General features: G+C 43.4%; 4 non-coding genes across 4 annotated transcripts; all 4 read left to right on the top strand.

Annotated features, from left to right (window-relative positions):
- The first annotated feature begins 1,850 nt into the window (after positions 1-1,850).
- On the top strand, positions 1,851-1,924 carry TRNAI-AAU (transfer RNA isoleucine (anticodon AAU)). Its single transcript has one exon. It is a non-coding gene; the product is annotated as a tRNA-Ile (tRNA).
- A 10,917-nt stretch (positions 1,925-12,841) lies between these two features.
- On the top strand, positions 12,842-12,915 carry TRNAI-GAU (transfer RNA isoleucine (anticodon GAU)). Its single transcript has one exon. It is a non-coding gene; the product is annotated as a tRNA-Ile (tRNA).
- Positions 12,916-16,505: 3,590 nt separating this feature from the next.
- Positions 16,506-16,579, top strand: TRNAI-AAU (transfer RNA isoleucine (anticodon AAU)). Its single transcript has one exon. It is a non-coding gene; the product is annotated as a tRNA-Ile (tRNA).
- A 7,256-nt stretch (positions 16,580-23,835) lies between these two features.
- Positions 23,836-23,909, top strand: TRNAI-AAU (transfer RNA isoleucine (anticodon AAU)). Its single transcript has one exon. It is a non-coding gene; the product is annotated as a tRNA-Ile (tRNA).
- Positions 23,910-24,759: the final 850 nt, after the last annotated feature.

The following is a 24,759-nucleotide window of genomic DNA, read 5'->3' as shown; positions in this document are numbered from 1 at the left end:
TTCAACTGAAACCCATTCAGAAGAAAATGCAAAATAGCAGACAAACTACAGGTAGGTGCCAAAAGATCATGAGCAGAACATCACGTCTCAAAAGACTTCCAGTTCTTTGAGTAAGACTTCGAAGTAGAAGGCCTGCTGGAGTGCTGAATTAACTCCACTAAGGAAGAGGAAAGACCCTTTGCTAGCAGTCCAGACTTCTCAACCTCCAAAGCGATAGAGTGAGATGGAGCAAGAAGGTCAGGGACGACGTTCTGAGAGAGACACACTTGAGCAGTACTCAAGGAGGTAGAGGAGCCAGGGGTTCAGAAGAGGAAACCATGACATCTCTGGCCAATAAGGGCCCACAAGAATAAAGTTCCCTCCCCCTGCTGAGACTTGAAGAGAGCCATCTGGATCAATAAAAAGTGGGGGAATGTATAAAGGAGACTTCTCAGCCACTTTATCACCAATACGTCCACTACCTAGGCTCCTTGTTCCGGAAGCCTGGATCAGAATCGACAAAGATGAGCATTGTCCTTGTTTGAAAAGAGATCCAGAAAGGGTTTCACAAACTCTCGGCATATCTCTCAAAACAACGACCTGGATAACGTCAACTCCAGCAAATTTGGAAACATCCAGCTGTCTGCCATCACATTGTCGGTGCCCTTGATGTGTACTGCCGACGTGTGCAACAGGTTGATCTCTGCCCAATAACCCAATTGTTCTGCTATTGCATTGAGGGATTTTGAATGCATGCTTCACTGTTGGTTAATGTAAAAGACAGCTACCTTATTCTCTGTCTTTACTAGCACATTTTTTTGAGACAGATGATGATGGGAAAACTTCAAAGCCCTGAAGATAACCATCAACTCCATCTATTTCCATGACCTCCGACTCTCTAGGAAAGACCACTTGAATCGACAGGATCAGTCCAACACAGTAGCTCTCCAGCCAGGTTTGCTGCCATCTGTTGCGAGGATTCAGGAGCATCCAGGTATATTAGTGTCCACTTAGACCAGTGGTCTTCAAACTCTTTAATGCCGCATCCACCCAATGGGAAAAAAAAAACATTGGTGCCTCCCCTCTGAATTGTCCACAATTCTTCTATTAAATTGACACTGTTTAAATATGTCTAGACCTATTTAAACATTGCAGTTAAGTTCTGTTACTGTTTTAAAAATGCAATCAAATACATGACCCCAAATATACTATTCTGGTCAGGCCTGCCCTACTAACCAATTGCAGCGTCATGCTCTGCTGAGTAAACTGATCTCACGACAGTGAGGAATGCACAGGCCGGGTGGTGCCCGGCGCACAAAAGCGCGCCTTCTTGTGTTGTACGTCTCTTTGCGCAAATGCAAACTCAGATTTCCTGCACTGTGGTCGGCAGGAGAGACATGGGAAGGCGCAGTAGGGAAGGCTTGAGCAACGAACCGTTGGCTATGTTTTGTTGTTACTTTGTTGACATGAGCTCAAGTAATTTGAAGCAGAAGGAACGGCCAGACCTAAAAAAAACTCTCTTACCTCCAACGCCGAATAACCACTATAATTATAATATCTCAAAAGCAGCTGGCCTTGTAAACTTAATGAGCAAGCAAGCCGATGCATTTTGGGTTTTGTTGTAAAAGAATAAAAATACTATCCATCCTTTCCTTTTTTTCCGGCAACAATCGATGTTACAAAGATATCACAGCACACAGTGAGATTGAGTGAAAGAAGAGGCACTGAGGCTGGCGTGCAGCACTCCACAGCTCTTGTTATTGAAATCCAGACAGGGGGCGGAAGGAGAAAAGTATGAAGGAATTGCAATAGGGAGACCAACTCTTCTATCTATCTGCATTACATGGAAAAAGGATACCTTTAGTACTCATGGACGGTTAGCTCAGTTGGTTAGAGCGTGGTGCTAATAACGCCAAGGTCACGGGTTCAATCCCCGTACGGGCCAGGTTGCATTTTTTCTCTCAACTAAACTCTTTTTTTCTCATTTAATCAAGCTCTTATAAATCCATACACTCTGTTGCTCCAGTATACGTTCGCTTTCCATTAGTCCTTCTTTTGCCACTGCTGACCAAAGCTCAAGCCGGCAGTGCCAGTAGAACAACACAAGTGCAAGGGATTGTCTCTCCAAGATGGAGACACTGCCTCAGACTATGTCTCGTGAGAGGTGGAGGGAGACCAAGAGCTGATTATTAGATGCGTGGGGATAAGAGGAACATAACTCAGGTGAACAGATTCTGGATAGTGATGCTATAGCTAGGATCAGCAACGTTACAGGGGAAAGGATAGGAAAATAATTAGGTGACAGAAGTATAGAAGTGGCTACAAGGGGGTGTGTCTCTTAAGAGGGCCGAAAGATACACTGAAGGCGAAGGTGAAGTAAAAGAAGAAAGAAAGATTAAAGGAAGTCGACAGTGATTGAGAGAAAACTCACAAAGGCAAATTGAGCAAAAGACAAGGCCTGGGGAGTTAGACTAATTCAATGCAAATTTACGCCGCAGATGAGCATGACAACTGACCCTTGTACAGTGGTGCTGAAACAATTTTCAGTGTGGGGGTGCTGCCATCAAAGGGCTTCTGAAAATCCAGGAATCATACAAAGAACAAGTCCTGCGGAATGAGCCACGCACATTCAGAAAGAATGGTGATGCGTTGGTTACTTATTGGTAATCTTCATTAGCCTTAGTCCATTGCGTCCTTGTGACAGTCATTACAAAGTAAGGTGATGTCACCTTCCAACAGGAAGAAAGAACAGGAGGATCCTTAAATGCTAGCCCCATGCACCCAACCTGGGTGCCAAGCCCTTGCCAAAGGACTGATGGGAAGGTGGGCAGGATGTAATGTTTGTGACAAAGACAAGATGGACTAAGGGTAATGCAGAGTTCAAAACATTGGTACTCAAATGCAAAACAGAAAAATTATTAAGCCATAATGCTTGACAAATGTATGCTCTGAGGACCAAGTAGCCACCCTAGGAATTTCCTAGATTGTTACTCACTGGAATTCAACCCAGGAGGTGGTCATTCCTCTCGTAGACCATCCCTGAACTGGAAGATATTCTAAAAAGCCTTGCAAAGTCAGAAAAATTGACAACTTAATCCACCTACTCAGAGTCATAAAAGTCACCTTCTTGTCTTTTCCAGGCTGTCCAAAAGTCACAAACAAGGAGTCGGTTTTCCTGAACTGCAGAGGCCTGGTGACATAAATGAAAAGAGATCTTTAAACATCAAGTGTATTCAGCAAATGTTCCTCCTGAGAGGAAGGAGAGGGAATGAAAGAAGGAAGAATTATTTCCTAAGTTCTATCAAAAATAGACTTAACCATTGCAGCAAAGGTAAGGCTAGGCCTTAAAGTTACCCCATCTTCCAAAGTATCAACTGAAGAGAGGACAGCATTTTAAGGCTCCCAGCTCCCCAATTGTTCTCAGGAAGGTGATAGGAAATAGGAAAATAACTTTATAGGAAACAATCTTTATGTCTACAGTGTCCAGATCCTCAAAGAGATAAAATTGCAAAGCCTATAAAAGAGTAGGAAGATTCTGAGTTGGAGAAAAGGGATTTTTCAACTGGTCTTACAATTGACAAAAGATCAGAACAGTCTAGACACCAAAGATTGTAACATCGACGAAGGTACAGAAAAGTCCCTAAAAACCTTTATCGCAAAGCAATGAGCTTTCAGAGTGGAAAGAGATTCAACTGAAACCCATTCAGAAGAAAATGCAAAATAGCAGACAAACTACAGGTAGGTGCCAAAAGATCATGAGCAGAACATCACGTCTCAAAAGACTTCCAGTTCTTTGAGTAAGACTTCGAAGTAGAAGGCCTGCTGGAGTGCTGAATTAACTCCACTAAGGAAGAGGAAAGACCCTTTGCTAGCAGTCCAGACTTCTCAACCTCCAAAGCGATAGAGTGAGTTGGAGCAAGAAGGTCAGGGACGACGTTCTGAGAGAGACACACTTGAGCAGTACTCAAGGAGGTAGAAGAGCCAGGGGTTCAGAAGAGGAAACCATGACATCTCTGGCCAATAAGGGCCCACAAGAATAAAGTTCCCTCCCCCCTGCTGAGACTTGAAGAGAACCATCTGGATCAATAAAAAGTGGGGGAATGTATAAAGGAGACTTCTCAGCCACTTTATCACCAATACATCCACTACCTAGGCTCCTTGTTCCGGAAGCCTGGATCAGAATCGACAAAGATGAGCATTGTCCTTGTTTGAAAAGAGATCCAGAAAGGGTTTCACAAACTCTCGGCATATCTCTCAAAACAACGACCTGGATAACGTCAACTCCAGCAAATTTGGAAACATCCAGCTGTCTGCCATCACATTGTCGGTGCCCTTGATGTGTATTGCCGACGTGTGCAACAGGTTGATCTCTGCCCAATAACCCAATTGTTCTGCTATTGCATTGAGGGATTTTGAATGCATGCTTCACTGTTGGTTAATGTAAAATACAGCTACCTTATTCTCTGTCTTTACTAGCACATTTTTTTGAGACAGATGATGATGGGAAAACTTCAAAGCCCTGAAGATTACCATCAACTCCATCTATTTCCATGACCTCCGACTCTCTAGGAAAGACCACTTGAATCGACAGGATCAGTCCAACACAGTAGCTCTCCAGCCAGGTTTGCTGCCATCTGTTGCGAGGATTCAGGAGCATCCAGGTATATTAGTGTCCACTTAGATCAGTGGTCTTCAAACTCTTTAATGCCGCATCCACCCAATGGGAAAAAAAAAACATTGGTGCCTCCCCTCTGAATTGTCCACAATTCTTCTATTAAATTGACACTGTTTAAATATGTCTAGACCTATTTAAACATTGCAGTTAAGTTCTGTTACTGTTTTAAAAATGCAATCAAATACATGACCCCAAATATACTATTCTGGTCAGGCCTGCCCTACTAACCAATTGCAGCGTCATGCTCTGCTGAGTAAAGTGATCTCACGACAGTGAGGAATGCACAGGCCGGGTGGTGCCCGGCGCACAAAAGCGCGCCTTCTAGTGTTGTACGTCTCTTCGCCCAAATGCAAACTCAGATTTCCTGCACTGTGGTCGGCAGGAGAGACATGGGAAGGCGCAGTAGGGAAGGCTTGAGCAACGAACCGTTGGCTATGTTTTGTTGTTACTTTGTTGACATGAGCTCAAGTAATTTGAAGCAGAAGGAACGGCCAGACCTAAAAAAAACTCTCTTACCTCCAATGCCGAATAACCACTATAATTATAATATCTCAAAAGCAGCTGGCCTTGTAAACTTAATGAGCAAGCAAGCCGATGCATTTTGGGTTTTGTTGTAAAAGAATAAAAATACTATCCATCCTTTCCTTTTTTTCCGGCAACAATCGATGTTACAAAGATATCACAGCACACAGTGAGATTGAGTGAAAAAAGAGGCACTGAGGCTGGCGTGCAGCACTCCACAGCTCTTGTTATTGAAATCCAGACAGGGGGCGGAAGGAGAAAAGTATGAAGGAATTGCAATAGGGAGACCAACTCTTCTATCTATCTGCATTACATGGAAAAAGGATATCTTTAGTACTCATGGCCGGTTAGCTCAGTTGGTTAGAGCGTGGTGCTAATAACGCCATGGTCGTGCGTTCAAACCCCGTATGGGCCAGGTTGCATTTTTTCTCTCAACTAAACTCTTTTTTCTCATTTAATCAAGCTCTTATAAATCCATACACTCTGTTGCTCCAGTATACGTTCACTTTCCATTAGTCCTTCTTTTGCCACTGCTGACCAAAGCTCAAGCCGGCAGTGCCAGTAGAAAAACACAAGGGCAAGGGATTGTCTCTCCAAGATGGAGACACTGCCTCAGACTATGTCTCGTGAGAGGTGGAGGGAGACCAAGAGCTGATTATTAGATGCGTGGGAATAAGAGGAACATAACTCAGGTGAACAGATTCTGGATAGTGATGCTATAGCTAGGATCAGCAACGTTACAGGGGAAAGGATAGGAAAATAATTAGGTGACAGAAGTATAGAAGTGGCTACAAGGGGGTGTGTCTCTTAAGAGGGCCGAAGGATACACTGAAGGCGAAGGTGAAGTAAAAGAAGAAAGAAAGATTAAAGGAAGTCGACAGTGATTGAGAGAAAACTCACAAAGGCAAATTGAGCAAAAGACAAGGCCTGGGGAGTTAGACTAATTCAATGCAAATTTACGCCGCAGATGAGCATGACAACTGACCCTTGTACAGTGGTGCTGAAACAATTTTCAGTGTGGGGGTGCTGCCATCAAAGGGATTCTGAAAATCCAGGAATCATACAAAGAACAAGTCCTGCGGAATGAGCCACGCACATTCAGAAAGAATGGTGATGCGTTGGTTACTTATTGGTAATCTTCATTAGCCTTAGTCCATTGCGTCCTTGTGACAGTCATTACAAAGTAAGGTGATGTCACCTTCCAACAGGAAGAAAGAACAGGAGGATCCTTAAATGCTAGCCCCATGCACCCAACCTGGGTGCCAAGCCCTTGCCAAAGGACTGATGGGAAGGTGGGCAGGATGTAATGTTTGTGACAAAGACAAGATGGACTAAGGGTAATGCAGAGTTCAAAACATTGGTACTCAAATGCAAAACAGAAACATTATTAAGCCATAATGCTTGACAAATGTATGCTCTGAGGACCAAGTAGCCACCCTAGGAATTTCCTAGATTGTTACTCACTGGAATTCAACCCAGGAGATGGTCATTCCTCTCGTAGACCATCCCTGAACTGGAAGATATTCTAAAAAGCCTTGCAAAGCCAGAAAAATTGACAACTTAATCCACCTACTCAGAGTCATAAAAGTCACCTTCTTGTCTTTTCCAGGCTGTCCAAAAGTCACAAACAAGGAGTCGGTTTTCCTGAACTGCAGAGGCCTGGTGACATAAATGAAAAGAGCTCTTTAAACATCAAGTGTATTCAGCAAATGTTCCTCCGGAGAAGAAGGAGAGGGAATGAAAGAAGGAAGAATTATTTCCTAAGATCTATCAAAAATAGACTTAACCTTTGCAGCAAAGGTAAGGCTAGGCCTTAAAGTTACCCCATCTTCCAAAGTATCAAATGAAGAGAGGACAGCATTTTAAGGCTATCAGCTCCCCAATTGTTCTCAGCAAGGTGATAGGAAATAGGAAAATAACTTTATAGGAAACAATCTTTATGTCTACAGTATCTAGATCCTCAAAGAGATAAAATTGCAAAGCCTATAAAAGAGTAGGAAGATTCTGAGTTGGGGAAAAGGGATTTTTCAACTGGTCTTACAATTGACAAAAGATCAGAACAGTCTAGACACCAAAGATTGTAACATCGACGAAGGTACAGAAAAGTCCCTAAAAACCTTTATTGCAAAGCAATGAGCTTTCAGAGTGGAAAGAGATTCAAGTGAAACCCATTCAGAAGAAAATGCAAAATAGCAGACAAACTACAGGTAGGTGCCAAAAGATCATGAGCAGAACATCACGTCTCAAAAGACTTCCAGTTCCTTGAGTAAGACTTCGAAGTAGAAGGCCTGCTGGAGTGCTGAATTAACTCCACTAAGGAAGAGGAAAGACCCTTTGCTAGCAGTCCAGACTTCTCAACCTCCAAAGCGATAGAGTGAGTTGGAGCAAGAAGGTCAGGGACGACGTTCTGAGAGAGACACACTTGAGCAGTACTCAAGGAGGTAGAAGAGCCAGGGGTTCAGAAGAGGAAACCATGACATCTTTGGCCAATAAGGGCCCACAGGAATAAAGTTCCCTCCCCCCTGCTGAGACTTGAAGAGAACCATCTGGATCAATAAAAAGTGGGGCAATGTATAAAGGAGACTTCTCAGCCACTTTATCACCAATACGTCCACTACCTAGGCTCCTTGTTCCGGAAGCCTGGATCAGAATCGACAAAGATGAGCATTGTCCTTGTTTGAAAAGAGATCCAGAAAGGGTTTCACAAACTCTCGGCATATCTCTCAAAACAACGACCTGGATAACGTCAACTCCAGCAAATTTGGAAACCTCCAGCTGTCTGCCATCACATTGTCGGTGCCCTTGATGTGTACTGCCGACGTGTGCAACAGGTTGATCTCTGCCCAATAACCCAATTGTTCTGCTATTGCATTGAGGGATTTTGAATGCATGCTTCACTGTTGGTTAATGTAAAAGACAGCTACCTTATTCTCTGTCTTTACTAGCACATTTTTTTGAGACAGATGATGATGGGAAAACTTCAAAGCCCTGAAGATTACCATCAACTCCATCTATTTCCATGACCTCCGACTCTCTATGAAAGACCACTTGAATCGACAGGATCAGTCCAACACAGTAGCTCTCCAGCCAGGTTTGCTGGCATCTGTTGCGAGGATTCAGGAGCATCCAGGTATATTAGTGTCCACTTAGACCAGTGGTCTTCAAACTCTTTAATGCCGCATCCACCCAATGGGAAAAAAAAACATTGGTGCCTCCCCTCTGAATTGTCCACAATTCTTCTATTAAATTGACACTGTTTAAATATGTCTAGACCTATTTAAACATTGCAGTTAAGTTCTGTTACTGTTTTAAAAATGCAATCAAATACATGACCCCAAATATACTATTCTGGTCAGGCCTGCCCTACTAACCAATTGCAGCGTCATGCTCTGCTGAGTAAACTGATCTCACGACAGTGAGGAATGCACAGGCCGGGTGGTGCCCGGCGCACAAAAGCGCGCCTTCTTGTGTTGTACGTCTCTTCGCGCAAATGCAAACTCAGATTTCCTGCACTGTGGTCGGCAGGAGAGACATGGGAAGGCGCAGTAGGGAAGGCTTGAGCAACGAACCGTTGGCTATGTTTTGTTGTTACTTTGTTGACAGGAGCTCAAGTAATTTGAAGCAGAAGGAACGACCAGACCTAAAAAAAACTCTCTTACCTTCAACGCCAAATAACCACTATAATTATAATATCTCAAAAGCAGCTGGCCTTGTAAACTTAATGAGCAAGCAAGCCGATGCATTTTGGGTTTTGTTGTAAAAGAATAAAAATACTATCCATCCTTTCCTTTTTTTCCGGCAACAAGCGATGTTACAAAGATATCACAGCACACAGTGAGATTGAGTGAAAGACGAGGCACTGAGGCTGGCGTGCAGCACTCCACAGCTCTTGTTATTGAAATCCAGACAGGGGGTGGAAGGAGAAAAGTATGAAGGAATTGCGATAGTGAGACCAACTCTTCTATCTATCTGCATTACATGGAAAAAGGATATATTAAGTACTCATGGCCGGTTAGCTCAGTTGGTTAGAGCGTGGTGCTAATAACGCCAAGGTCGCGGGTTCAATCTCTGTACGGGCCAGGTTGTATTTTTTCTCTCAACTAAACTCTTTTTTTCTCATTTAATCAAGCTCTTATAAATCCATACACTCTGTTGCTCCAGTATACGTTCACTTTCCATTAGTCCTTCTTTTGCCACTGATGACCAAAGCTCAAGCCGGCAGTGCCAGTAGAACAACACAAGTGCAAGGGATTGTCTCTCCAAGATGGAGACACTGCCTCAGACTATGTCTCGTGAGAGGTGGAGGGAGACCAAGAGCTGATTATTAGATGCGTGGGGATAAGTGGAACATAACTCAGGTGAACAGATTCTGGATAGTGATGCTATAGCTAGGATCAGCAACGTTACAGGGGAAAGGATAGGAAAATAATTAGGTGACAGAAGTATAGAAGTGGCTACAAGGGGGTGTGTCTCTTAAGAGGGCCGAAAGATACACTGAAGGCGAAGGTGAAGTAAAAGAAGAAAGAAAGATCAAAGGAAGTCGACAGTGATTGAGAGAAAACTCACAAAGGCAAATTGAGCAAAAGACAAAGCCTGGGGAGTTAGACCACTTCAATGCAAATTTACGCCGCAGATGAGCATGACAACTGACCCTTGTACAGTGGTGCTGAAACAATTTTCAGTGTGGGGGTGCTGCCATCAAAGGGCTTCTGAAAATCCAGGAATCATACAAAGAACAAGTCCTGCGGAATGAGCCACGCACATTCAGAAAGAATGGTGATGCGTTGGTTACTTATTGGTAATCTTCATTAGCCTTAGTCCATTGCGTCCTTGTGACAGTCATTACAAAGTAAGGTGATGTCACCTTCCAACAGGAAGAAAGAACAGGAGGATCCTTAAATGCTAGCCCCATGCACCCAACCTGGGTGCCAAGCCCTTGCCAAAGGACTGATGGGAAGGTGGGCAGGATGTAATGTTTGTGACAAAGACAAGATGGACTAAGGGTAATGCAGAGTTCAAAACATTGGTACTCAAATGCAAAACAGAAAAATTATTAAGCCATAATGCTTGACAAATGTATGCTCTGAGGACCAAGTAGCCACCCTAGGAATTTCCTAGATTGTTACTCACTGGAATTCAACCCAGGAGGTGGCCATTCCTCTCGTAGACCATCCCTGAACTGGAAGATATTCTAAAAAGCCTTGCAAAGCCAGAAAAATTGACAACTTAATCCACCTACTCAGAGTCATAAAAGTCACCTTCTTGTCTTTTCCAGGCTGTCCAAAAGTCACAAACAAGGAGTCGGTTTTCCTGAACTGCAGAGGCCTGGTGACATAAATGAAAAGAGCTCTTTAAACATCAAGTGTATTCAGCAAATGTTCCTCCGGAGAGGAAGGAGAGGGAATGAAAGAAGGAAGAATTATTTCCTAAGATCTATCAAAAATAGACTTAACCTTTGCAGGAAAGGTAAGGCTAGGCCTTAAAGTTACCCCATCTTCCAAAGTATCAACTGAAGAGAGGACAGCATTTTAAGGCTCCCAGCTCCCCAATTGTTCTCAGGAAGGTGATAGGAAATAGGAAAATAACTTTATAGGAAACAATCTTTATGTCTACAGTGTCCAGATCCTCAAAGAGATAAAATTGCAAAGCCTATAAAAGAGTAGGAAGATTCTGAGTTGGAGAAAAGGGATTTTTCAACTGGTCTTACAATTGACAAAAGATCAGAACAGTGTAGACACCAAAGATTGTAATATCGACGAAGGTACTGAAAAGTCCCTAAAAACCTTTATCGCAAAGCAATGAGCTTTCAGAGTGGAAAGAGATTCAACTGAAACCCATTCAGAAGAAAATGCAAAATAGCAGACAAACTACAGGTAGGTGCCAAAAAATCATGAGCAGAACATCACGTCTCAAAAGACTTCCAGTTCTTTGAGTAAGACTTCGAAGTAGAAGGCCTGCTGAATTAACTCCACTAAGGAAGAGGAAAGACCCTTTGCTAGTAGTCCAGACTTCTAAACCTCCAAAGCGATAGAGTGAGTTGGAGCAAGAAGGTCAGGGACGACGTTCTGAGAGAGACACACGTGAGCAGTACTCAAAGAGGTAGAAGAGCCAGGGGTTCAGAAGAGGAAACCATGACATCTCTGGCCAATAAGGGCCCACAAGAATAAAGTTCCCTCCCCCCTGCTGAGACTTGAAGAGATCCATCTGGATCAATAAAAAGTGGGGGAATGTATAAAGGAGACTTCTCAGCCACTTTATCACCAATATGTCCACTACCTAGGCTCCTGGTTCCGAAAGCCTGGATCAGAATCGACAAAGATGAGCATTGTCCTTGTTTGAAAAGAGATCCAGAAAGGGTTTCACAAACTCTCGGCATATCTCTCAAAACAACGACCTAGATAACGTCAACTCCAGCAAAATTGGAAAACCTCCAGCTGTCTGCCATCACATTGTCGGTGCCCTTGATGTGTACTGCCGACGTGTGCAACAGGTTGATCTCTGCCCAATAACCCAATTGTTCTGCTATTGCATTGAGGGATTTTGAATGCATGCTTCACTGTTGGTTAATGTAAAAGACAGCTACCTTATTCTCTGTCTTTACTAGCACATTTTTTTGAGACAGATGATGATGGGAAAACTTCAAAGCCCTGAAGATTACCATCAACTCCATCTATTTCCATGACCTCCGACTCTCTAGGAAAGACCACTTGAATCGACAGGATCAGTCCAACACAGTAGCTCTCCAGCCAGGTTTGCTGCCATCTGTTGCGAGGATTCAGGAGCATCCAGGTATATTAGTGTCCACTTAGACCAGTGGTCTTCAAATTCTTTAATGCCGCATCCACCCAATGGGGAAAAAAAACATTGGTGCCTCCCCTCTGAATTGTCCACAATTCTTCTATTAAATTGACACTGTTTAAATATGTCTAGACCTATTTAAACATTGCAGTTAAGTTCTGTTACTGTTTTAAAAATGCAATCAAATACATGACCCCAAATATACTATTCTGGTCAGGCCTGCCCTACTAACCAATTGCAGCGTCATGCTCTGCTGAGTAAACTTATCTCACGACAGTGAGGAATGCACAGGCCGGGTGGTGCCCGGCGCACAAAAGCGCGCCTTCTTGTGTTGTACGTCTCTTCGCGCAAATGCAAACTCAGATTTCCTGCACTGTGGTCGGCAGGAGAGACATGGGAAGGCGCAGTAGGGAAGGCTTGAGCAACGAACCGTTGGCTATGTTTTGTTGTTACTTTGTTGACATGAGCTCAAGTAATTTGAAGCAGAAGGAACGGCCAGACCTAAAAAAAACTCTCTTACCTCCAAAGCCGAATAACCACTATAATTATAATATCTCAAAAGCAGCTGGCCTTGTAAACTTAATGAGCAAGCAAGCCGATGCATTTTGGGTTTTGTTGTAAAAGAATAAAAATACTATCCATCCTTTCCTTTTTTTCCGGCAACAAGCGATGTTACAAAGATATCACAGCACACAGTGAGATTGAGTGAAAGAAGAGGCACTGAGGCTGGCGTGCAGCACTCCAAAGCTCTTGTTATTGAAATCCAGACAGGGGGCGGAAGGAGAAAAGTATGAAGGAATTGCGATAGTGAGACCAACTCTTCTATCTATCTGCATTACATGGAAAAAGGATAGATTTAGTACTCATGGCCGGTTAGCTCAGTTGGTTAGAGCGTGGTGCTGATAACACCACGGTCGCGGGTTCAATCCCCGTACGGGCCAGGTTGCATTTTCTCTCTCAACTAAACTCTTTTTTCTCATTTAATCAAGCTCTTATAAATCCATACACTCTGTTGCTCCAGTATACGTTCACTTTCCATTAGTCCTTCTTTTGCCACTGCTGACCAAAGCTCAAGCCGGCAGTGCCAGTAGAACAACACAAGTGCAAGGGATTGTCTCTCCAAGATGGAGACACTGCCTCAGACTATGTCTCGTGAGAGGTGGAGGGAGACCAAGAGCTGATTATTAGATGCGTGGGGATAAGAGGAAAATAACTCAGGTGAACAGATTCTGGATAGTGATGCTATAGCTAGGATCAGCAACGTTACAGGGGAAAGGATAGGAATATAATTAGGTGACAGAAGTATAGAAGTGGCTACAAGGGGGTGTGTCTCTTAAGAGGGCCGAAAGATACACTGAAGGCGAAGGTGGAGTAAAAGAAGAAAGAAAGATCAAAGGAAGTCGACAGTGATTGAGAGAAAACTCACAAAGGCAAATTGAGCAAAAGACAAAGCCTGGGGAGTTAGACTACTTCAATGCAAATTTACGCCGCAGATGAGCATGACAACTGACCCTTGTACAGTGGTGCTGAAACAATTTTCAGTGTGGGGGTGCTGCCATCAAAGGGCTTCTGAAAATCCAGGAATCATACAAAGAACAAGTCCTGCGGAATGAGCCACACACATTCAGAAAGAATGGTGATGCGTTGGTTACTTATTGGTAATCTTCATTAGCCGTAGTCCATTGCGTCCTTCTGACAGTCATTACAAAGTAAGGTGATGTCACCTTCCAACAGGAAGAAAGAACAGGAGGATCCTTAAATGCTAGCCCCATGCACCCAACCTGGGTGCCAAGCCCTTGCCAAAGGACTGATGGGAAGGTGGGCAGGATGTAATGTTTGTGACAAAGACAAGATGGACTAAGGGTAATGCAGAGTTCAAAACATTGGTACTCAAATGCAAAACAGAAAAATTATTAAGCCATAATGCTTGACAAATGTATGCTCTGAGGACCAAGTAGCCACCCTAGGAATTTTCTAGATTGTTACTCACTGGAATTCAACCCAGGAGATGGCCATTCCTCTCGTAGACCATCCCTGAACTGGAAGATATTCTAAAAAGCCTTGCAAAGCCAGAAAAATTGACAACTTAATCCACCTACTCAGAGTCATAAAAGTCACCTTCTTGTCTTTTCCAGGCTGTCCAAAAGTCACAAACAAGGAGTCGGTTTTCCTGAACTGCAGAGGCCTGGTGACATAAATGAAAAGAGATCTTTAAACATCAAGTGTATTCAGCAAATGTTCCTCCGGAGAGGAAGGAGAGGGAATGAAAGAAGGAAGAATTATTTCCTAAGATCTATCAAAAATAGACTTAACCTTTGCAGCAAAGGTAAGGCTAGGCCTTAAAGTTACCCCATCTTCCAAAGTATCAACTGAAGAGAGGACAGCATTTTAAGGCTCCCAGCTCCCCAATTGTTCTCAGGAAGGTGATAGGAAATAGGAAAATAACTTTGTAGGAAACAATGTTTATGTCTACAGTGTCAAGATCCTCAAAGAGATAAAATTGCAAAGCCTATAAAAGAGTAGGAAGATTCTGAGTTGGAGAAAAGGAATTTTTCAACTGGTCTTAGAATTGACAAAAGATCAGAACAGTCTAGACACCAAAGATTGTAACATCTTCGAAGGTACAGAAAAGTCCCTAAAAACCTTTATCGCAAAGCAATGAGCTTTCAGAGTGGAAAGAGATTCAAGTGAAACCCATTCAGAAGAAAATGCAAAATAGCAGACAAACTACAGGTAGGTGCAAAAGATCATGAGCAGAACATCACGTCTCAAAAGACTTCCAGTTCTTTGAGTAAGACTTCGAAGTAGAAGGCCTGCTGGAGTGCTTAATTAACTCCACTAAGGAAGAGGAAAGACCCTTTGCTAGCAGTCCAGACTTCTCAACCTCCAAAGCGATAGAGTGAGTTGGAGCAAGAAGGTCAGGGACGACGTTCTGAGAGAGACACACTTGAGCAGTACCCAATGAGGTAGAAGAGCCAGGGTTCAGAAGAGGAAACCATGACATCTCTGGCCAATAAGGGCCCACAAGAATAAAGTTCCCTCACCCCTGCTGAGACTTGAAGAGAACCATCTGGATCAATAAAAAGTGGGGGAATGTATAAAAGAGACTTCTCAGCCACTTTATCACCAATACGTCCACTACCTAGGCTCCTTGTTCCGGAAGCCTGGATCAGAATCGACAAAGATGAGCATTGTCCTTGTTTGAAAAGAGATCCAGAAAGGGTTTCACAAACTCTCGGCATATCTCTCAAAACAACGACCTGGATAATGTCAACTCCAGCAAATTTGGAAACCTCCAGCTGTCTGCCATCACATTGTTGGTGCCCTTGATGTGTACTGCCGACGTGTGCAACAGGTTGATCTCTGCCCAATAACCCAATTGTTCTGCTATTGCATTGAGGGATTTTGAATCCATGCTTCACTGTTGGTTAATGTAAAAGATAGCTACCTTATTCTCTGTCTTTACTAGCACATTTTTTTTAGACAGATGATGATGGGAAAACGTCAAAGCCCTGAAGATTACCATCAACTCCATCTATTTCCATAACCTCCGACTCTCTAGGAAAGACCACTTGAATCGACAGGATCAGTCCAACACAGTAGCTCTCCAGCCAGGTTTGCTGGCATCTGTTGCGAAGAATTCAGCAGCATCCAGGTGTATTAGTGTCCACTTAGACCAGTGGTCTTCAAACTCTTTAATGCCGCATCCACCCAATGGGAAAAAAAAACATTGGTGCCTCCCCTCTGAATTGTCCACAATTCTTCTATTAAATTGACACTGTTTAAATATGTCTAGACCTATTTAAACATTGCAGTTAAGTTCTGTTACTGTTTTAAAAATGCAATCAAATACATGACCCCAAATATACTATTCTGGTCAGGCCTGCCCTACTAACCAATTGCAGCGTCATGCTCTGCTGAGTAAACTGATCTCACGACAGTGAGGAATGCACAGGCCGGGAGGTGCCCGGTGCACGAAAGCGCGCCTTCTTGTGTTGTACGTCTCTTCGCGCAAATGCAAACTCAGATTTCCTGCACTGTGGTCGGCAGGAGAGACATGGGAAGGCGCAGTAGGGAAGGCTTGAGTAACGAACCGTTGGCTAGGTTTTGTTGTTACTTTGTTGACAAGAGCTCAAGTAATTTGAAGCAGAAGGAACGGCCAGACCTAAAAAAAACTCTCTTACCTCCAACGCCGAATAACCACTATAATTATAATATCTCAAAAGCAGCTGGCCTTGTAAACTTAATGACCAAGCAAGCCGATGCATTTTGGGTTTTGTTGTAAAAGAATAAAAATACTATCCATCCTTTCCTTTTTTTCCGGCAACAAGCGATGTTACAAAGATATCACAGCACACAGTGAGATTGAGTGAAAGAAGAGGCACTGAGGCTGGCGTGCAGCACTCCACAGCTCTTGTTATTGTAATCCAGACAGGAGGCGGAAGGAGAAAAGTATGAAGGAATTGCGATAGTAAGACCAACTCTTCTATCTATCTGCATTTTATGGAAAAAGGATATCTGTAGTACTGATGGCCGGTTAGCTCAGTTGGTTAGCGCATGGTGCTAATAACGCCAAGGTCACGGGTTCGATCCCCGTACGGGCCAGGTTTTATTTTTTATCTCAACTAAACTCTTTTTTCCTCATTTAATCAAGCTCTTATAAATCCATACACTCTGTTGCTCCAGTATACGTTCACTTTCCCTTAGTCCTTCTTTTGCCACTGCTGACCAAAGCTCAAGCCGGCAGCGCCAGTAGAACAACACAAGTGCAAGGGATTGTCTCTCCAAGATGGAGACACTGCCTCAGACTATGTCTCGTGAGAGGTGGAGGGAGACCAAGAGCTGATTATTAGATGCGTGGGGATAAGAGGAACATAACTCAGGTGAACAGATTCTGGATAGTGATGCTATAGCTAGGATCAGCAACGTTACAGGGGAAAGGATAGGAAAATAATTAGGTGACAGAAGTATAGAAGTGGCTACAAGGGGGTGTGTCTCTTAAGAGGGCCGAAAGATACACTGAAGGCGAAGGTGAAGTGAAAGAAGAAAGAAAGATCAAAGGAAGTCGACAGTGATTGAGAGAAAACTCACAAAGGCAAATTGAGCAAAAGACAAGGCCTGGGGAGTTAGACTACTTCAATGCAAATTTACGCCGCAGATGAGCATGACAACTGACCCTTCTACAGTGGCGCTGAAACAATTTTCAGTGTGGGGGTGCTGCCATCAAAGGGCTTCTGAAAATCCAGGAACTATACAAAGAACTAGTCCTGCGGAATGAGCCACGCATATTCAGAAAGAGTGGTGATGCGTTGGTTACTTATTGGTAATCTTCATTAGCCTTAGTCCATTGCGTCCTTGTGACAGTCATTACAAAGTAGGGTGATGTCACCTTCCAACAGGAAGAAAGAACAGGAGGATCCTTAAATGCTAGCCCCATTCACCCAACCTGGGTGCCAAGCCCTTGCCAAAGGACTGATGAGAAGGTGGGCAGGATGTAATGTTTGTGACAAAGACAAGATGGACTAAGGGTAATGCAGAGTTCAAAACATTCGTACTCAAATGCAAAACAGAAAAATTATTAAGCCATAATGCTTGACAAATGTATGCTCTGAGGACCAAGTAGCCACCCTAGGAATTTCCTAGATTGTTACTCACTGGAATTCAACCCAGGAGGTGGCCATTCCTCTCGTAGACCATCCCTGAACTGGAAGATATTCTAAAAAGCCTTGCAAAGCCAGAAAAATTGACAACTTAATCCACCTACTCAGAGTCATAAAAGTCACCTTCTTGTCTTTTCCAGGCTGTCCAAAAGTCACAAACAAGGAGTCGGTTTTCCTGAACGGCAGAGGCCTGGTGACATAAATGAAAAGAGCTCTTTAAACATCAAGTGTATTCAGAAAATGTTCCTCCGGAGAGGAAGGAGAGGGAATGAAAGAAGGAAGAATTATTTCCTAAGATCTATCAAAAATAGACTTAACCTTTGCAGCAAAGGTAAGGCTAGGCCTTAAAGTTACCCCATCTTCCAAAGTATCAAATGAAGAGAGGACAGCATTTTAAGGCTCCCAGCTCCCCAATTGTTCTCAGCAAGGTGATAGGAAATAGGAAAATAACTTTATAGGAAACAATCTTTATGTCTACAGTATCCAGATCCTCAGAGAGATAAAATTGTAAAGCCTATAAAAGAGTAGGAAGATTCTGAGTTGGAGAAAAGGGATTTTTCAACTGGTCTTACAATTGACAAAAGATTAGAACAGTCTAGACACCAAAGATTGTAACATCTTCGAAGGTACAGAAAAGTCCCTAAAAACCTTTATCGCAAAGCAATGAGCTTTCAGAGTGGAAAGAGATTCAAGTGAAACCCATTCAGAAGAAAATGCAAAATAGGAGACAAACTACAGGTAGGTGCCAAAAGATCATAAGCAGAACATCACGTCTCAAAAGACTTCCAGTTCTTTGAGTAAGACTTCGAAGTAGAAGGCCTGCTGGAGTGCTGAATTAACTCCACTAAGGAAGAGGAAAGACCCTATGCTAGCAGTCCAGACTTCTCAACCTCCAAAGCGATAGAGTGAGTTGGAGCAAGAAGGTCAGGGACGACGTTCTGAGAGAGACACACTTGAGCAGTACCCAATAAGGTAGAAGAGCCAGGGTTCAGAAGAGGAAACCATGACATTTCTGGCCAATAAGGGCCCACAAGAATAAAGTTCCCTCACCCCTGCTGAGACTTGAAGAGAACCATCTGGATCAATAAAAAGTGGGGGAATGTATAAAGGAGACTTCTCAGCCACTTTATCACCAATACGTCCACTACCTAGGCTCCTTGTTCAGGAAGCCTGGATCAGAATCGACAAAGATGAGCATTGTCCTTGTTTGAAAAGAGATCCAGAAAGGGTTTCACAAACTCTCGGCATATCTCTCAAAACAACGACCTGGATAATGTCAACTCCAGCAAATTTGGAAACCTCCAGCTGTCTGCCATCACATTGTCGGTGCCCTTGATGTGTACTGCCGACGTGTGCAACAGGTTGATCTCTGCCCAATAACCCAATTGTTCTGCTATTGCATTGAGGTATTTTGAATGCATGCTTCACTGATGGTTAATGTAAAAGACAGCTACCTTATTCTCTGTCTTTACTAGCACATTTTTTTGAGACAGATGATGATGGGAAAACTTCAAAGCCCTGAAGATTACCATCAACTCCATCTATTTCCATGACCTCCGACTCTCTAGGAAAGACCACTTGAATCGACAGGATCAGTCCAACACAGTAGCTCTCCAGCCAGGTTTGCTGGCATCTGTTGCGAAGAATTCAGGAGCATCCAGGTGTATTAGTTTCCACTTAGACCAGTGGTCTTCAAACTCGTTAATGCCGCATCCACCCAATGGGAAAAAAAAACATTGGTGCCTCCCCTCTGAATTGTCCACAATTCTTCTATTAAATTGACACTGTTTAAATATGTCTAGACCTATTTAAACATTGCAGTTAAGTTCTGTTACTGTTTTAAAAATGCAATCAAATACATGACCCCAAATATACTATTCTGGTCAGGCCTGCCCTACTAACCAATTGCAGCGTCATGCTCTGCTGAGTAAACTGATCTCACGACAGTGAGGAATGCACAGGCCGGGTGGTGCCCGGCGCACGAAAGCGCGCCTTCTTGTGTTGTACGTCTCTTCGCGCAAATGCAAACTCAGATTTCCTGCACTGTGGTCGGCAGGAGAGACATGGGAAGGCGCAGTAGGAAAGGCTTGAGCAACGAACCGTTGGCTATGTTTTGTTGTTACTTTGTTGACAAGAGCTCAAGTAATTTGAAGCAGAAGCAACGGCCAGACCTAAAAAAAACTCTCTTACCTCCAACGCCGAATAACTACTATAATTATAATATCTCAAAAGCAGCAGGCCTTGTAAACTTAATGAGCAAGCAAGCCGATGCATTTTGGGTTTTGTTGTAAAAGAATAAAAATACTATCCATCCTTTCCTTTTTTTCCGGCAACAAGCGATGTTACAAAGATATCACAGCACACAGTGAGATTGAGTGAAAGAAGAGGCACTGAGGCTGGCGTGCAGCACTCCACAGCTCTTTTTATTGTAATCCAGACAGGGGGCGGAAGGAGAAAAGTATGAAGGAATTGCGATAGTAAGACCAACTCTTCTATCTATCTGCATTTCATGGAAAAAGGATATCTGTAGTACTCATGGCCGGTTAGCTCAGTTGGTTAGAGTGTGGTGCTAATAATGCCAAGGTCACGGGTTCGATCTCGTACAGACCAGGTGTCATTTTTTCTCTCAACTAAACTCTTTTTTTCTCATTTAATCAAGCTCTTATAAATCCATACACTCTGTTGCTCCAGTATACGTTCACTTTCCATTAGTCCTTCTTTTGCCACTGCTGACCAAAGCTCAAGCCGGCAGCGCCAGTAGAACAACACAAGTGCAAGGGATTGTCTCTCCAAGATGGAGACACTGCCTCAGACTATGTCTCGTGAGAGGTGGAGGGAGACCAAGAGCTGATTATTAGATGCGTGGGGATAAGAGGAACATAACTCAGGTGAACAGATTCTGGATAGTGATGCTATAGCTAGGATCAGCAACGTTACAGGGGAAAGGATAGGAAAATAATTAGGTGACAGAAGTATAGAAGTGGCTACAAGGGGGTGTGTCTCTTAAGAGGGCCGAAAGATACACTGAAGGCGAAGTTGAAGTGAAAGAAGAAAGAAAGATCAAAGGAAGTCGACAGTGATTGAGAGAAAACTCACAAAGGCAAATTGAGCAAAAGACAAGGCCTGGGGAGTTAGACTACTTCAATGCAAATTTAAGCCGCAGATGAGCATGACAACTGACCCTTGTACAGTGGTGCTGAAACAATTTTCAGTGTGGGGTGCTGCTATCAAAGGGCTTCTGAAAATCCAGGAACTATACAAAGAACTAGTCCTGCGGAATGAGCCACGCACATTCAGAAAGAGTGGTGATGCGTTGGTTACTTATTGGTAATCTTCATTAGCCTTAGTCCATTGCGTCCTTGTGACAGTCATTACAAAGTAAGGTGATGTCACCTTCCAACAGGAAGAAATAACAGGAGGATCCTTAAATGCTAGCCCCATGCACCCAACCTGGGTGCCAAGCCCTTGCCAAAGGACTGATGGGAAGGTGGGCAGGATGTAATGTTTGTGACAAAGACAAGATGGACTAAGGGTAATGCAGAGTTCAAAACATTGGTACTCAAATGCAAAACAGAAAAATTATTAAGCCATAATGCTTGACAAATGTATGCTCTGAGGACCAAGTAGCCACCCTAGGAATTTCCTAGATTGTTACTCACTGGAATTCAACCCAGGAGGTGGCCATTCCTCTCGTAGACCATCCCTGAACTGGAAGATATTCTTAAAAGCCTTGCAAAGCCAGAAAAATTGACAACTTAATCCACCTACTCAGAGTCATAAAAGCCACCTTCTTGTCTTTTCCAGGCTGTCCAAAAGTCACAAACAAGGAGTCGGTTTTCCTGAACTGCAGAGGCCTGGTGACATAAATGAAAAGAGCTCTTTAAACATCAAGTGTATTCAGAAAATGTTCCTCCGGAGAGGAAGGAGAGGGAATGAAAGAAGGAAGAATTATTTCCTAAGATCTATCAAAAATAGACTTAACCTTTGCAGCAAAGGTAAGGCTAAGCCTTAAAGTTACCCCATCTTCCAAAGTATCAAATGAAGAGAGGACAGCATTTTAAGGCTCCCAGCTCCCCAATTGTTCTCAGCAAGGTGATAGGAAATAGGAAAATAACTTTATAGGAAATAATCTTTATGTCTACAGTATCCAGATCCTCAAAGAGATAAAATTGCAAAGCCTATAAAAGAGTAGGAAGATTCTGAGTTGGAGAAAAGGGATTTTTCAACTGGTCTTACAATTGACAAAAGATCAGAACAGTGTAGACACCAAAGATTGTAACATCTTCGAAGGTACAGAAAAGTCCCTAAAAACCTTTATCGCAAAGCAATGAGCTTTCAGAGTGGAAAGAGATTCAAGTGAAACCCATTCAGAAGAAAATGCAAAATAGCAGACAAACTACAGGTAGGTGCCAAAAGATCATGAGCAGAACATCACGTCTCAAAAGACTTCCAGTTCTTTGAGTAAGACTTCGAAGTAAAAGGCCTGCTGGAGTGCTGAATTAACTCCACTAAGGAAGAGGAAAGACCCTTTGCTAGCAGTCCAGACTTCTCAACCTCCAAAGCGATAGAGTGAGTTAGAGCAAGAAGGTCAGGGACGACGTTCTGAGAGAGACACACTTGAGCAGTACCCAATGAGGAAGAAGAGCCAGGGTTCAGAAGAGGAAACCATGACATCTCTGGCCAATAAGGGCCCACAAGAATAAAGTTCCCTCGCCCCTGCTGAGACTTGAAGAGAACCATCTGGATCAATAAAAAGTGGGGGAATGTATAAAGGAGACTTCTCAGCCACTTTATCACCAATACGTCCACTACTTAGGCTCCTTGTTCCGGAAGCCTGGATCAGAATCGACAAAGATGAGCATTGTCCTTGTTTGAAAAGAGATCCAGAAAGGGTTTCACAAACTCTCGGCATATCTCTCAAAACAACGACCTGGATAACGTCAACTCCAGCAAATTTGGAAACCTCCAGCTGTCTGCCATCACATTGTCGGTGCCCTTGATGTGTACTGCCGACGTGTGCAACAGGTTGATCTCTGCCCAATAACCCAATTGTTCTGCTATTGCATTGAGGGATTTTGAATGCATGCTTCACTGTTGGTTAATGTAAAAGACAGCTACCTTATTCTCTGTCTTTACTAGCACATTTTTTTGAGACAGATGATGATGGGAAAACTTCAAAGCCCTGAAGATTACCATCAACTCCATCTATTTCCATGACCTCCGACTCTCTAGGAAAGACCACTTGAATCGACAGGATCAGTCCAACACAGTAGCTCTCCAGCCAGGTTTGCTGGCATCTGTTGCGAGGAATTCAGGAGCATCCAGGTGTATTAGTGTCCACTTAGACCAGTGGTCTTCAAACTCTTTAATGCCGCATCCACCCAATGGGAAAAAAAAACATTGTTGCCTCCCCTCTGAATTGTCCACAATTCTTCTATTAAATTGACACTGTTTAAATATGTCTAGACCTATTTAAACATTGCAGTTAAGTTCTGTTACTGTTTTAAAAATGCAATCAAATACATGACCCCAAATATACTATTCTGGTCAGGCCTGTCCTACTAACCAATTGCAGCGTCATGCTCTGCTGAGTAAACTGATCTCACGACAGTGAGGAATGCACAGGCCGGGTGGTGCCCGGCGCACGAAAGCGCGCCTTCTTGTGTTGTACGTCTCTTCGCGCAAATGCAAACTCAGATTTCCTGCACTGTGGTCGGCAGGAGAGACATGGGAAGGCGCAGTAAGGAAGGCTTGAGCAACGAACCGTTGGCTATGTTTTGTTGTTACTTTGTTGACATGAGCTCAAGTAATTTGAAGCAGAAGGAACGGCCAGACCTAAAAAAAACTCTCTTACCTCCAACGCCGAATAACCACTATAATTATAATATCTCAAAAGCAGCTGGCCTTGTAAACTTAATGAGCAAGCAAGCCGATGCATTTTGGGTTTTGTAGTAAAAGAATAAAAATACTATCCATCCTTTCCTTTTTTTCCGGTAACAAGCGATGTTACAAAGATATCACAGCACACAGTGAGATTGAGTGAAAGAAGAGGCACTGAGGCTGGCGTGCAGCACTCCACAGCTCTTGTTATTGTAATCCAGACAGGGGGCGGAAGGAGAAAAGTATGAAGGAATTGCGATCGTGAGACCAACTCTTCTATCTATCTGCATTGCATGGAAAAAGGAGATCTATAGTACTCATGGCCGGTTAGCTCAGTTGGTTAGAGCGTGGTGCTAATAACGCCAAGGTCGCGGGTTCGATCCCCGTACGGGCCAAGTTGCATTTTTTCTCTCAACTAAACTCTTTTTTTCTCATTTAATCAAGCTCTTATAAATCCATACACTCTGTTGCTCCAGTATACGTTCACTTTCCATTAGTCCTTCTTTTGCCACTGCTGACCAAAGCTCAAGCCGGCAGCGCCAGTAGAACAACACAAGTGCAAGGGATTGTCTCTCCAAGATGGAGACACTGCCTCAGACTGTGTCTCGTGAGAGGTGGAGGGAGACCAAGAGCTGATTATTAGATGCGTGGGGATAAGAGGAACATAACTCAGGTGAACAGATTCTGGATAGTGATGCTATAGCTAGGATCAGCAACGTTACAGTGCAAAGGATAGGAAAATAATTAGGTGACAGAAGTATAGAAGTGGCTACAAGGGGGTGTGTCTCTTAAGAGGGCCAAAAGATACACTGAAGGCGAAGGTGAAGTGAAAGAAGAAAGAAAGATCAAAGGAAGTCGACAGTGATTGAGAGAAAACTCACAAAGGCAAATTGAGCAAAAGACAAGGCCTGGGGAGTTAGACTACTTCAATTCAAATTTACGCCGCAGATGAGCATGACAACTGACCCTTGTACAGTGGTGCTGAAACAATTTTCAGTGTGGGGGTGCTGCCATCAAAGGGCTTCTGAAAATCCAGGAATTATACAAAGAACTAGTCCTGCGGAATGAGCCACGCACATTCAGAAAGAGTGGTGATGCGTTGGTTACTTATTGGTAATCTTCATTAGCCTTAGTCCATTGCGTCCTTGTGACAGTCATTACAAAGTAAGGTTATGTCACCTTCCAACAGGAAGAAAGAACAGGAGGATCCTTAAAGGCTAGCCCCATGCACCCAACCTGGGTGCC

Source organism: Pleurodeles waltl, chromosome 12 (genome assembly GCF_031143425.1).
Source record: "Pleurodeles waltl isolate 20211129_DDA chromosome 12, aPleWal1.hap1.20221129, whole genome shotgun sequence".
Classification (NCBI taxonomy): Eukaryota; Metazoa; Chordata; class Amphibia; order Caudata; family Salamandridae; genus Pleurodeles; species Pleurodeles waltl.
Note: the sequence above shows the minus strand (reverse complement) of the source record. Positions and strands in the feature narration are given on the sequence as shown.